Here is a 15,847-nt window from a genome sequence, read left to right as displayed (position 1 = left end):
CTGAGCTTTGTTTTTGTTGTTGTTTTGTTTTGTGCTTTTTGTTTGTTTCTGGAAAAAGCCACATAGTTTCCTTTTGGTCCACAGCTTGGGGCGGGGCTCCAGGGCGGTTAAAAAGCTGCGCAGTGGCTGCAGGGAGAGGCTCAGCACAAGCTCTGGCACTAGGGGTATCTCAGAGGGGCCGCTCAAAGGCTGCTGGCCATCAGAGACTCCTCGCCATGCTTGAGGGTGAGCCTTTCCAAGAGATACTCACCCAGCCATTCCTGGGGAACAGCCATCTTGGGGAGGTTAGTCACGTGGTCATCCATCTTCTCGAGGAGTTTCACCTTTTCATCTGGGAAGTGGATCTCCAGGAAGTCTCCAAGCTGGAGGTCTGCGGCACAGAACCTAGGGCATGCAGATCCAAAAGGCGTGGGTTCAGGCTCTTCTCTTGAACCATGGCAGCTTCCATGGTGTCCAGGGTTTTATGCCACTCATCTTGGGAGGGCTTCTGCGCGTCCTGGAACAGGGCACCAACGCTGCTCTGGTTTTGCACCTTCAGGGGACGCTCAGCGCCTTTGCGCTTCTCCTCAGCCAATTCGAGATATTCCATTGTGGTCAGATAACACATATTTTATGATTTCATTCCTTTTAAATTACTGCGGTTTGTTTTTATCTGAGAACATGGTCTGTCTAGGTAAATGTTTCATGTGCCCTTGAAAAGAATGTGTTGTTTGGGGATGAATAGAGTGTTCTAGAAATGTTAATTAGATCAATTTGTTTGATAACGTTCAAGTCTCCAATAACTTCACTGATTTTCTACTTATTCTAATTATTGATTACAGGAGGGAAGTATTGAGATCTCTGATTTTAATTATAGACTTGTCTATTTCTCTTTTCAGTTCTATCCATTTTTTTCTGTATGTATGCCAAAGTTCTGTTGTGGGATAATCTTTATTTGTAACATTTCCTTTTCACTTTTATTGTTTCCCTTTCCCCACTGAATTTCCCATGTGTTCACACATGTTGTCCATATTTTACGCTTGATCCTTGAATATATTAATAATCATAGTTATATAAAATCCCTGTGTGTTATCTGGGACATCTCTGTACTTGGTTCTTTAGTTTGTCTTATCTTCTGATATCTGATATCTTCTGATATCTACTGATTTTATGTGTATCTTATCTTCTGATATCTGTTATCTTCTGCTATCTGATTTTTTTTTCCTTTGGTTTTATGTATCTCATAATTTTTTATAGAATGCTGGACATTGCATGGAGAAGAATAGAGAGTAAGCTAACTACTCTTCTTGTCTGGAAAGGGGCAAGCCTCCTCTCCTCTCAAGTTGTCAGTATGGGAGTTTGAGCCAATCTAGTTTGTACTGGAGTTGGCTTTGAGATATTCTTGCTAGCACTCCCTTCAGTGGGCACGGTCTTTCATTTCCTTCATCAGTGGGGTACTGCTCTGTTGTGCTTGGAGTGGGGATGTGGTTTTTTCTCAGTGTTCCTACCCTACACTTACCTTTCAGCAGACAACGTATATCTGCAGCATACAGGGGCTCTCTTCTCACGCTTTTGCTCTTCCTTCCCTGGAAAATGGGCTTCACTTAGTGTGAAGCTTGTGATGAGCAATCCTGGTAGAAGGTCCTGCATCAGTCTTTTTTTTTTTTTTTTAAGATTTTATTCATTTACTTATTCAAGAGAAAGAGAGCATAAGCAAGGGAGTGAGAGAGAGCATGAGTGGGGGGCGGAAGGGGGGGTGGGACAGAGGGAGAAGTAGACTCCCTGCTGAGCAGGAAGCCTGATGCGGAACTCCATCCCAGGACCCCAGGATTATGACCTGAGCCTAAGACAGATGCTTAACCGACTGAGCCACCCAGGTGCCCAGTGCTGCATCAGTCTTAACTAATCACAGCACAATTTTGTCGGAGCAATATCTATGCTCAAATGTATTTCCTCCCTTTCAGATGCTTTTTTTAAAAATTTTATTTATTTATTCAACAGAGATAGAGACAGCCAGCGAGAGAGGGAACACAAGCAGGGGGAGTGGGAGAGGAAGAAGCAGGCTCCCAGCGGAGGAGCCTGATGTGGGGCTCGATCCCATAATGCCGGGATCATGCCCTGAGCTGAAGGCAGATGCCTAACTGCTGTGCCACCCAGGCGCCCCCCTTTCAGATGTTTTTGGCTTTTACTCCTCTCTTAGCAGCAATCTACCTTGTGAGCTCAGCCTACTGATGAGCTTAAGAAAATTTCTGATAGGATTTCAACAACAGTTCCCCAAACTGGAAAATACTGAATATACAAAGCTCTATATACAATATAATTCCAATATTAATTCACCTCCTAATATGCATTAGGTCTTTTGGTAGATGCTGATAAGCAAGACTGATGCTGTCCCTTCTTTGTGAAGAAATTATAATTAAAATTCTTCTACATAAACACCGAAAAGATCTGTACATCTGAAAAGAACAAAACCAGAATTAAAAATCCAACGGTGATCTTGGGAAAATATATATTCTAGTAAGTATGATACAAGTTAATATCATTAATGTATAAAGTACAGACGCAGTGATTTATAGCAAATACTGTCAGGGCTTCACTCGTATTCCCTAGGATCCCTTACCGTTTTTGTCACACTGGCTTCTGGTATGCTTTCCCTTCTAAATACCGGTACCTGCATCTCTTGTTTGGAGACTTCTGTTAGCCCAGAAGGGAGGAAAGAAGAGTTTTGCCTCAGTGCTCCCTAGTCCTTGCATGGTTCATTCGTGTCTCCACAGCACTTCCAACCTCCCATCCCTCTCAGCTCTGCTTCAAATGTCCTCTTACTTTGCTGCCCCTGCCCCCAAACTTTGGCCTACTTTTCTCCTTCAATTTGATGCTTACCTTGTGATGTCGCCTGCTGTGGATGGGTGATGGCGTACTCAGGGCTCAGGTATAGGTAGAAAATATTTCACTGTAGGAAAAAACCTTAAACCAAAAGACTAAAAATGACTGTTCCCCAAAATCTAAGACGGAAAAGTTCAGAATCTGTATTAGTCATCATGGTCAATTACTTCTCGGTTGAAGCTCGTCTTACACTCTACGCTTCTTCAGCTCCTTTTGTGAACCCCCAGCACCCAGTTTAGGAAAATTCTGTTCTCTGGCATAGGGTTTAGTTATCTCCTGGTTCTGACTCTCCATATCAGGGTACCTCCTGGGATGACATTTTCCAAAGTCTAATTTATCAATAAGTCTAACTGATAATAACTTGTTGTGTATGTAATATCTGAATTGTGAATAGAGTGGGGTTGGAGACTCAGCAGGACATTTCCGATGGGATCTGGTGCTTTTGCTTGAGACTTCTTTTTTGGGCCAGTGACAGGGAGAGAGAGCCGACTGTGTGTGCTTCTTCCCACTCTTCCTTCAGAGATGTCTTGTTGGTAGCTTGTAACCGGCCATAGTGGGAGTATTTACACCATGGATATCAGCAATTGTTACAAATGGGCTTTTTTTCCTACCCCAGAGAGCCAATTGTTAAACACTTACCAGTACACAACTGTTCCAACCTTTTGGGGGACCATAATTCTTCTATTCATAGCCTAGATGGTTTAGTGGGGCTGAGCCTATTCTCCAAAAGTAGGCGGAGTACCACATCCTTCCTGTCTTTGATGATGGGTGCAAAAATGAGTAAATATTCTCGGATGGGCCGATCAAAGTCTTCTCTGACTTTTGCTGAAATGACTGGGGAAAAGGTACGCTCTATTTTCGATATCCTGGACACTAAGGTTCCATAATGTCGAGCTGGTGAAGGTCAGGGGGGCCAGTATGTAGAGAATACTGCTTGAGAATAAGCAGTATTTTCCTCTGGAAAGGAAAATAAAGCCTAAACAGGGAGTGAGTAAATGACAGGGCTTGTGCTCAGCATTTGAATTCCTGCATGGAGCCCCTAAATTTCAGTTACTGATGCCAACAAATGCTTATTATTGTTTCAGCTATTTTGAGTTCAGTTTCTGTCACGTGCAACCATGTGAATTTTTACTTATGTAATTGTGAAGAGAACACACTCTCTCCCTCTCTCTGTCTGTCTGTCTCTCTCACACACAAACACACCCCAAAGGCAGATAGTACCTGCCAGAAAACAAGAGAGGAGATTTTCCCTATAGGCAATGGGGAGCATTACCTTACTATGCAGAGCAATGTCAATTCTCCTTTGCTCATCCTCTTTTTTTTTAATTATGTTCAGTTAGCCACTGTAGAGTACATCGTGAGTTTTTGATGTAGTGTTCATCTTCCTGCTTCCAGATCATGCGCAGGGACTTAACCAAACAACAGACGCAGCAGCCTTTAGTTATTCTAACACCAGGCAGAAGTTCTGAAGTTAAAGGCCCTCCTCCATCCTCCCCCTTTCTATCCAGTTAAACCAGGTCAAAATGTTAGGCAGAACTCCTTCTACTCCCTAGATTATGTAGATAGAAGCAATATAGAAATTGATATTCTCCCCGTCAGAGCAACTTTGCCAAGAGAGGAGGGGTGTTACTCTGCACAGTGAACAAACGACGATTTTACTTTGGAATGAGATTGTTCAAAGAAATACAAATTCAAACAATGACACAATTTTACCTCAAGTCTTGATAAAATTAACACCCCGAAGTAGAAATGCTTTAGTGAAATAAGCATTGTCTTACATTGCTGGATGGAGAGTCAGATAATGCAACTTTTCTGGAAAACGGTTTGTCAATATACATCTAGAAGTTCATATATTTTTGCTGAACATTTCCACTTCTGGCAATATATACTAAATAAATTATCAGAAAATCAGATTGAAATTCTTTTACTGATACTCTTTGCAGCCTTGTTTTTAATATAGAAAGGTTAGGAAAAACCCTAAATGCCTAATAAAAAATGAACACTTAAATAAATTGGGAGCTATCTATATAATAAAATACCATTTCCAAAAATAACCCTTTTAAGAATTTAAAATATAACCCTGATTATAACATTTAAGAAAAAGCCCTACACAGACTGGTAAATGTCCTGATCTCACATAAAAAAGCCTGTGCACCTCATGACTCATCTTGATACAGGCTGAGAACATTCCAGTGCCGTAATGTTTTTGCATCTGCTCAGCCCTCACCCACTTTCCCACCTGGTGAATTCTTATTTTTCCTTTAAAATCCAGCTCACATATTATACCTTTCATGGAAATTTTTTGGGGGAAGATGGTGCATACAGGGGGTTGATCCTTCTGTCCTAAAGAATAGACCATATTTCCCAAGAATCTCTAAGTCCCCCCCCCCATCGGTGTGTCGTTCTCTGCAACCTCTCTCATCCATTGGCATTGGCACGTAAGGTGAGATCATTTGCCATTCTGCCTCTGTGCTGTCCCAGGGGACCTCTGTGAGGCTGTGGCCAGCAAGGGTCAATGAGACTATCCTGGTTCCTATCAGCACCAGAAGCCTACAGATGGTGCTCTGAACAGGAATGTTTTAGATGCGTATTATTTTTAAAAGACCTTTCTACTCTAGAACGTAATACTTCATAACTGTGAGATGTTGATACACATTACAAAATATGGACTTATGCCACTTGTAATGAGTCAACTATTGGGTAGATTCCATGAATAAAATCAGCCAAGCTTTAAAAATATATATAATTGTCTCTAGAAACCATAAGGGAACCATGGAAATGACTCTTCTGTTACTAACACAAACAGCAACCGAGGGCCTGCTGCCTCAGGCAAAATGAAACCACAGCGCGGTGTGGCAAGTATACAGAAGGTGACTCCTATTCTTAGCAGTCTGCTAAACTAATGAAGAATGCTATCAGAAAAGTCCCCGCACTTACCTTTGACGGGGTGTCTTCGCCACCAAAGATCACCCTTCTGAACCACGAAAGACTATGGACTCTGGAAAACAAACTGAGGGCTTCAGAGGCGAGGCAGGTGGGGGATTGGGATAGGCCAGTGATGGGTAGTAAGGAGGGCACGTATTGCATGGAGCGCTGGGTGTTACACGCAAGCAATGAACCATGGAACACTACATCAAAAACTGATGATGTACTGTATGGTGACTAACATATCGTAATAAAAAGTTTAAAAAACAAAACAAAAAGAAAAAAAAAAAAACAAAGATCACCCTTCTTTCCACCCAGGCTGTCCCATTTTCTGGCACTATGCTATTATTATTATTATTACTGTTTTGCCAATAATTGGTTGCTAATGACACCGAAACTTACTTTTACTGTCATAATATTTTCCTATAGGATTGGTAGCATTTAGATAGGAATACCTCTGCCTTTTCTTGTTCTCTATTCTTGGGCAGTTTATTTAACATCCTTGAGGGCCAGTGGAGAGACTTTCCAGAAATACTGGGAGTAAAAAGGCAACCTGATGTTTAGTAGAGAGGCCGTAAAGATTACGTGAGTCCTCTGCAGATGTTTAAGTGCCAAGTCATCAGACGAAGTGACAAGATTCTGATATAGCATGGGCTAAACAAGGGGGGCACCTTGATGGGGTCACTGGGTTTGAATTCCTATAGCCCTTTATTTCTCTGTCCAGTGTCACTTATCAAATAGTTGTTGTGTCTTTCTCCTTCATTATTTTCTATGCTTTTAAGGGCAGGACTAGAGTCCGTTATTGACTTATTCAATAAATAATCTACTAAGCGACCACAATGGCTATTGTATTTCCGGTCCCTAGCAGAGTAGCTGACGCATAATTGGTTTGCAAAACATGTTTGAGGAGTAAATTGGAAAATGTGTGTAGCTTTATGACATGTGGAGAAGGGGATTGCTATGACCACAGTGGGAGAGCCCAACGTATAGAGAAGGAGGTCAGTTAGAAAATTCCTCTAGAATGTAGTCATAGCACGAATATATAAAGTTGTGATTTAGCAAGTGAATATTGCTTCATTGAGCAAAGATAGCAGTGACAGTAGACAAGGAAAGGGATAAAAGGAATAAAAAAAGAGCATATTAAATTTAGCATTGGATTGGATAAATAGTAAATTTAGGATAGAGTTAGCCTCTTGGCAGGAGGGAAGAATTGGGTTTTGGGAAGAGCATAGGGTGGGCTTTATTTATATTTGTACCATTTTACTTCTAAAACTGGCGAGTAGGTGAATGGATACTCCTTATATTTTCTCTCTATTTTTCATATATATATATATTTAAAGATTTTATTTATTTATTTGACAGAGAGAGAGACAGCCAGTGAGGGAGGGAACATAGGCAGAGGGAGCAGGAGAGGAAGAAGCAGGCTCCCAGCGGAGAAGACTGATGTGGGGCTCGATTCCAGGACTCTGGGATCACGCCCTGAGCTGAAGGCAGACGCTTAAAGACTGAGCCACCCACATGCCCCTCTATTTTTCATATTTTATTAAAAAAATAAAATGGTCATTATCGATGCTTCCTCACCTCTAGGTATTTTTATAATTTTATTAAAAATTTACAGAATTATAAAATCAGTCACTAAGTTTAGTCAGGTTGACCTCGTAATATCTCTCTACACTTAGACCCACCTGTTCAGGTCTTGGTAAACTCTTCTCAAGGGCTCAGTGATTATTCTCTAACTGTTCTGGCCTCCAGGGTTGGCTCTCTCCAAGCCATTCCTGACTCTGCTCCTAAGAGGTCTCCCTAAAATGTAGATCATGTCATTTTTCTGCTTCAAAACAGTTTGGGAGGCCAAGTTTAAACTTGCCAACCTAGCACTGAAAGAATCCCACAGCTTAAGTCCTATTTAACCTCTCTGTTTCCTGCTAGAGGACACTTTGGTCCAGCCGCAGCCGGCCACTTGCTCTTTGCCCACCTAGCACGCTTTCATCATGCTTTACTCTGTTTATTGCACGTAGAAAGAGAGGTCAAAACCAGATGACTTTAGTTTTCTTGTTCAGTTTGGGAAGATGTCTTTGATAAATAGAGGCTATTGGTATCTGAGAGTCTTAGGGAAGCAAAGGACTGATTTTAGACATAGCAGTAAGCAGGTATTGGGTATATATTAGTGTCCATAGTATCTAGAGAAGTCCATTTCCTTTTAAAATCATCAGCTTTCCGGGGCGCCTGGGTGGCTCAGTTAGTTAAGTGTTTGCCTTTGGCTCAGGTCATGATCCTGGAGTCCCAGGATCAAGTCCCACCTCAGGCTCCCTGTTCAGCAGGGAGTCCGCTTCTCCCTCTGACAGTTCCCCCCTCATGCTTTCTCTCTCTCTCACAAATAAATAAAATCTTAAAAAAAAAAAAAAAAGAAAATCATCAGCTTTCCATATAATACTTGTTGAGTGAGAACAAGATGTAAGGCAAATATTGAGATTATGATAATACTACGCACATTTAAAAAAAATATTGTGCAAGAGCCGAGGGTTTGATTTGTGTGTTTTGTTTTCTACATTTCTTGCATATGGATGTGTGTAACCGGTAGGTAGGTTGAAAATATGAGGGATAAAACACAAGACGGCAAACTTTGATTACAATCCTAATTTTGCAAGAGACTTATTTTATTCAAATGCTTAAATTCTTGGAGTTTCAACTACCTTCTCTGTTTATTGGAAAGAGTCCCCCAACTTTAACCCCAGAAGCTAACGTGTCATGTGTTTGCAAGCCTTGTGTCCTCTATTACTGAAACCTAGCAGGAAGTCCTTATCCAGGGCCTGTTGCAGAACAGCGTGTCCAGGAGGCATGAGTTTGCTTCTAGTGTTTTATGAATCCCTTATAGTTATATGAGTTCAAGGAAATAGTCTTAATTTGTTACAAAAGCTGTTGACTTAACAGTCACGGTTTAAGCAAGTAAGATCGCAGCGTACTCTCCAAACTAAATTAAACTCATTCTTCACCATGCTGTCTTTAATAATATCTGCTGCTGTAGGAGAGTCCAAATGGTGGCAGATGTGTTAAGAGGAATGACGTTTACTACCTCTCCGGTCTGGCTTTAGAGAACCCCTGGAGGTCCCGGTGGCTTCTTTACACTCAACTCCAACCCTGAAATGCCATTTAAAGAATTTTCTCTTTAGTTTTAAGACTTTCATAAATACTGACTATATTAAAAACTCCAGCTGGTGTTAAGATCTAAGAAAAGACTTTGATGGGAGAAGGGAGAAGTAATAAAAAAAAAATCTTTAAAATAGGGAATGAGAGGTTATGTGTCCATAAGAAATAGAAAAGAATACACACGACAGAGGTTGGAGCCATTGGTATTTTTACTTGTTTCTCAATCCTACTACAATTCAGCACTGTGTATTATTATTTTTCCAATAAAATCCATGTATTCTGCATGAGAAAACATGATATTTGATACAATGGTAGATATGGTACATAGGGTTGTTACTCAGCAAATACTCACTTCCTCCCTTCCCTTCTGCCCCGTCTCCACGGGTGAATTATACTTTCTCTCCCTGTTGATATTGGACTTGGCTGTGTCACTTGTTTTGCTTCTCATGGTCAGGAACTATAAAAAGGTCGGATAATTTACCTTATTTACAAGCTAACAAATTATTCTGCCAAAGTTTCATGGATGCTGGCAGGAGACATGAGACTTCTATGTCAGAGACAAAGGACTTTATTACACCATTAACAGTACCAAGGGTATCCGCATTTTCTTGGGTTCGTTCCCCAAGCCCCAGGTCCCACGGGGTGATGTGAAGAGGGCCAGCTGACACCTGCACTCACAGATGAGTTGCCCTGCGGGAGAGAAGCCCGAGCTTAAGGAACCCAAATCTTTTATAAAGGACAGTGAGCATGTTTGCTTCTTATTCCAGAGGGAGACCCTATTTCTATGTTTGAAAGGTTGTGTGCTATCTATCTTTGCAAGAATAGTACAAAATAAAAGCACTCAGTGCCTCTGTGCACAAGACGCCCAGAAATGTGAGGGATCCATGGGGCATTGTCTCCCGACGCCAGCCTCTGCCACGTGCTATAGTGTTGCCATGTGGGACAGAGCCCAGTCCAGTTACAGCCTGACAAAGAGCCACCACTCTACACTCATCTTGAATCAGTTGAACAGTAGTCAGCATGAAAATACATAAACATGAGAATAAATGTTTATGGCTGGGATGGGTGGTTTTGTACTATCATTGTGGCAAAAATTGAATGATCTATAAATTGGGAAGGGAAAGGAGGTCCTGCCATATCCAAATCTCCAAAATTTGGCATGACTCCGGCTTTGGGACAGCACAGTAAGTGATGAAGAAATTATTATAGGAGGTTGAAAAATGGTGATCTGTGTTATAAAATGACAAAATATGATATAAAACTATTGCTTGCAGTGATTCAGAAGATAGAAAATGTACCTAATAAACTGGGAGCATCTGGTTAGCAGATTTCAAAAGCACGAGCTGGTAATTAGTAATCACAACGTATAAAGTGCTACAGGAAAAAGGTAAGCTCAGTAAAAACTGGTTACTTTGTGAAGGGGGTTTAGAAGAAATTTAGAGAGCCCAGAAATCTGAGGTTTAGAAAATAAAAGGTGGGGTTTTTTTGTTTTTGTTTTTGTTTTTTAAATCAAAGCAGAGATGTGGTTATTGCAAAGACCAAATCAACAATGGATCTAACATCCTGTGTTGAGACATAGGAACAGGTTAAAATGCGGCTTGGTAGATCCTCTCACCTAGGCTAAAGGGCTTCTAGAAAACTTAAGGACTCACAGAATGCTAATGTATCCAAAGTACTTGTAATTCAGTCGAGAGAGAGACTCCTTGGAAAAAATTGGGGTGTGGCTCTTGGCACTTGGATTTAACTTGAATTAAGTGCATAGAAAATAAACCGAACTTTTAAGAGACCTCTACTGGCAAAAGTGCCTGGGCTGAAAGACACGGAGACTGTTACAGACACAAAAGACCCCTTGCTTCCAGGCTTTATACAGGCAGGAATTGAGCTTAAATAAAACCAAATAAAACCAAGTCAAACCAACTCACTCCCCCCTCCTCCAAAAATCACGACACTGCTCAGCCACCAAGAAAAGCTTATTTTCAAATGCCTTCTTTAGAATAACTCAAGCAGGATAATGGCCGAGGAGAGGAAGGACCTCTAGGAGAGCCAACTCAGAGTCTGTGGAGAACAGTAGGCCGAGAGCCACAACCAGGGAGCAGAACCAGGGTCTTATCAAGGACCACGCCCATGATTCTGTTATTATGGGTTCCGTATTAGCCAAAGATGAAGCAAATCACCCTTTCTCGATGCACATGATTGTACAGATACAGGTTTCCATTGAGTATTCTCGTGCAGGAAGGCTCATTGCCCTCCTGTGGGAAGTGCACAGGCATCACTCATTGCTCCTAGTCCTACGGGTTGCATTACAGTAAATATCTGATTTTGGCCCTCTTTGGGGCCACTGCAGTTAGCAAGCGATCATTTAAGTTCCCTAACCAGTTTGAAGACGGGACCACAATTGCCCTGCAGGGTTCCAGAATTGCTATGGACCAGTGACTATTATATAGTAACTTTAAAAAATAGGAGTGTTTGTTGTGACTATCCTATCCAAGTTTCACAATTGTGTATTGCGTGTGTGAGGACAGACAACTTGTGTTTTTAGTTCACAGGTCAGCGGATCAAAAGGAGCTGCATTCACCCTTAAAAAGTTAAAAATTGTGCTACCCTATGACCCAGCCATTGCACTACTGGGTATTTACCCCAAAGATACAGACGTAGTGAAGAGAAGGGCCATATGCACCCCAATGTTCATAGCAGCATTGTCCACAATAGCTAAACCATGGAAGGAACCAAGATGCCCTTCAATAGATGACTGGATTAAGAAGTTGTGGTCCATATATACAATGGAATATTACTCAGCTATCAGAAAGAACCTCTCAACATTTGCTGCAACATGGACGGCACTGGAGGAGATAATGCTAAGTGAAATAAGTCAAGCAGAGAAAGACAATTATCATATGATTTCTCTCATCTATGGAACATAAGAACTAGGATGATCGGTAGGGGAAGAAAGGGATAAAGAAAGGGGGGTAATCAGAAGGGGGAATGAAGCATGAGAGACTACGGACTCTGAGAAACAAACTGAAGACTTCAGAGGGGAGGGGGGTGGGGGAATGGGATAGACTGGTGTTGGGTAGTAAGGAGGGCACGTATTGCATGGTGCACTGGGTGTTATACGCAACTAATGAAGCATCGAACTTTACATCAGAAACCAGGGATGTACTGTATGGTGACTAACATAATATAATAAAAAAAATTAAAAAAAAAAAAGAAGCTGCATTCAGACCATATGTAGATTTTGGATTTTGACCCTTCATTTCAACCACATGTGGTCCTGGATTTTGACTCTGATAACTGTGATTTTAGGAGTGTGATGGGATGAGTATGTTTTGCATGTGGGAAGACGGAGACTGTTTGAGGACCAAAGGGTGGATTATGTTGGTTGGTTGAATACGTTGGTTGATTGTTTAGTAAATATTCATTTCCTCATCCTCCCTCCATGGGAAACCATATCCCTCTTCTCCTTGACATTGGGCTTGACTCTGTAATTTGCTTGGCCAATGAGGTATTAGCAGATGTGATGCAAGAAGAGGCTTAAAATGTGTTTGCGTGGTTGGGCTTCCTCTCCCGGCTGTTGCCATAAAAACGCATGCTGGGGGGTGCCTGGGTAGCACAGTCGTTAAGCGTCTGCTTTCGGCTGGGGGCGTGATCCCAGTGTTCCGGGATCGAGTCCCACATCGAGCTCCTCCGCTGGGAGCCTACTTCTTTCTCTCCCATTCCCCCCTGCTGTGTTCCCTCTCTCGCTGTCTCTCTGTCACATAAATAAATAAATAAAATCTTAAAAAAAAAACCCAAAACGCATGCTGGAGATGCGGTTGGCCCTGCAGCCTGGCTTCAGTGTTAGATGCTTAGAGCAGAGCTCCCCCCGATACCCAGACCTGCAGTCTAGAGCAGAACTGCCTCAGCCCACCTGGGCTGCATGAGAAAATAATACATGCTGCTTGTTGTGCCACCGAGATTTGGGGATCATTTTCTTTACATGAAAAGCTGACTCACATTTAAGGACACAGGAAATGCTCACTTTTGGAAGAGAATACTAGCAATAGCGTGGATCGGGGGTGGTAGAGGGAGGGCAAGGACTGAATCTCGGGCCAGGTTAGAGCTCCAGAGAGATGATCAGCAGTGAGTTTTGGAAGAGATCTATGGCCTTCTGAAATCACCCATTTCTCCATTTTCCAAATTGGCCTTAATGAATTTCCAGCCTATCCTCTGCATCTTTCTTTGAGGGTTCTTAAAGTTGCTTGTTTGTTTGCAGTGTGTAAAGTGTTGTCATCCAATATCCTTGGGGACAGTGAGCGGGAGTGGAATTTGGGTTCCCTTGGAGTGCCCTGACTTAGTTGATCATGTTTTTCAGAATTCTATTTGCAAGTTTAGAAAATTACCACACACAGTTCACCATATGGTACAACCGAGTTTGCTAAGGGGACTATTGTATTTGAAAAATCAAAAACACTCACTAAATTCCCAAACCTCCCTTTTTTCCTCTACTGTCATGGTTTCCATGGCTACATTTCACAGCTCCGTGTTACATCTTAAATGTAAATGATTTCTACTGAAAAACACTATATAGAATTTTCAGACAGAAGAAAGTGAGAGAGGTTTGCTCGTCCAGGCAAATGGTATGTGCTGATTTCCACAACTCTGTCTGGGATTGGGTACAACACAAATGAGATTTTTTAAGGCATGGTTTCTCAAGTTTTTAAGATGGACGTGTGACAGGCGAGAGATGTGGGAGACACAGAACTTCCGGGGGCAGATAGGGGTTGGTGACAGCACCCTTGTACGTGGTCAGTTAGGTTCTCGTACCTCCTAATGGCCCTTAAAATAGCCCACTACTCTTTTATCTCTGTGGTTTAAAGAACGCTTTAACCATTATCTTTTTTTTAATTTATTTTTAAAATTTTTTTTGTTGAATGAATACTTAGTACGAAGTAAGTGCTAACTGAATATCTGATTTTTTTAAAATTTTATTTTAATTTTTTTTATTATATTATGTTAGTCCATACAGTACATCCCCGGTTTTCCGATGTAAAGTTCGATGATTCATTAGTTGCATATAACACCCAGTGCACCATGCAATACGTGCCCTCCGTACTACCCATCACTGGTCTATCCCATTTCCCCACCCCCTCCCCCCTGAGGCCCTCAGTTTGTTTCTCACAGTCCATAGTTATCTTTTTGAGTGGAAAAAGGGAGTGTCACATACATTTTCGCCTCATGAATTTCTTGGAATAAAAAAAAAGCAGATACAATTTTCTGGGTATTTTTATTTTTTATTTTTTTGTATTAGGAAAGGAAATGTTACATTTAATTCTCTCCCTACTTCTTAAAAATATTCTTCAGAGCTGGCCTTTCCTAGCGTACCTTTCATTTTATTGAAGACCATATGTTGTTTTCAGTTGCTTGAATACTGTCTCGTCCACAAAGTTATTATTGTATTTAAAATGAACACTACTCAACTTCTGGCAGGCTGCGTGCAGAGCCAGGGTCTTCACTGGTGTGTATTATGAGCTCTGGTAAGGGCCTTCTAGAGTTGTTACTCAAAAAGAAAACTCCAAATGTGCCTCATCTTACAAACAGACAACACTGCATACAAGTTTCCCGCTTGTTGTTGTAGGATAACATGGTGCCGCTTCCAGAGGAATAACACTTGAAAGGTAGGTTTGATGCAAATAGACATTACTTTTATTCACTTGCATATTTCAAGGTTTCACACCTTTTCTTGTCAGTAATTAGCACAACTAAAATTGGCCCAACACTCGCAGTGTAACCTCTACCTACGTTCTCAGGTTTTTAGTGCAGTCTACAGATTGATTCTCCACATTGGGCGGATCAAGAGCCGGATGTCCTGAAAAATGCATAGGCCATATCAGAGGACACTCTTAGTATCTTCGAGTCCTAGGTCTTTGTCCTCTATTTCTTAACAGAGGGCAGGTGGTGATGGGAAGAGGGCTTTATTGAGTTTCCAGTTTCTTTGCTCTTCAACTATTGAAGGCCCAAGTTTCTGATGGAGGCTGAGTGGTAGCGGCAGGAGGTGGTAGGGTCACTATCCTTGTTGAAATTGCTGCTTCTAACACATTCTAGCTCCGACTTGTTTCTCCCCTGCGTAATTAGAGGTAAGCCAACTGATAAACATGAAAAATGGAAATTAATGTACACTGGGAGCACAATAGGAATTGTATGAGGGGGTTATCTGCCTTTGTGTGTGCAGATGTGACTATTACGGTATTTTGTGAATAAGATGCCTCCTTTCATGACTCTACGAAACTGCAAATACGCATAGGTGTAAATGGAAATTTTATTAGTAATATATATTAAATGAGGTCCCAAGGAAAACAGGATTNGGACTATTTGTACGAAACTGCAAATACACATAGGTGTAAATGGAAATTTTATTAGTAATATATATTAAATGAGGTCCCAAGGAAAACAGGATTCCAGAACTGGCAGAAGTTTGCTCAGATGGATGAATAAAAAGAATATGCATTGAACTGGGGGATGTGGGGGGTTGTTTTGTGGAGGACTTGATCAGCCCTACATGGCAAGCTGATCTGAATGCTTAGACTGATGATGCCATATACTCAGTGAAAAGGCAGAAAATATTTACCACTCCCATAATGGGACTTTCTTTGGAGAGCAGGGCAAGTGCCCAAGCTGGTCCAGGATGACACGAGCAAGAAATAGACTAAAGGCTTTAGTTTTTATCGTGACTGGGGGAGGAGCCAAGGTGAGTGTTCCCATGGGCTGGAGTTTGCATGCTTTAACCTTCCCTCTGGTGCCAGAGGAAGGGGTGCCCAGGCTTTTTTATTGGCTTGACCAGATATGGGCAAAAGGGAGAGGGGGGAAGGGAGGTTGAAAGCTGTCAAAACATCAGACTTCATGGTAGAACATCAAAATGTTGTCAGACACTTTATCACAT

General features: G+C 41.6%; 1 pseudogene; it reads right to left on the bottom strand.

Moving 5' to 3' along the window:
• Positions 1-182: 182 nt before the first annotated feature.
• On the bottom strand, positions 183-589 carry LOC105242159 (annotated as a pseudogene).
• Positions 590-15,847: the final 15,258 nt, after the last annotated feature.

Source organism: Ailuropoda melanoleuca, chromosome 9 (genome assembly GCF_002007445.2).
Source record: "Ailuropoda melanoleuca isolate Jingjing chromosome 9, ASM200744v2, whole genome shotgun sequence".
Lineage (NCBI taxonomy): Eukaryota > Metazoa > Chordata > Mammalia > Carnivora > Ursidae > Ailuropoda > Ailuropoda melanoleuca.
Note: the sequence above shows the minus strand (reverse complement) of the source record. Positions and strands in the feature narration are given on the sequence as shown.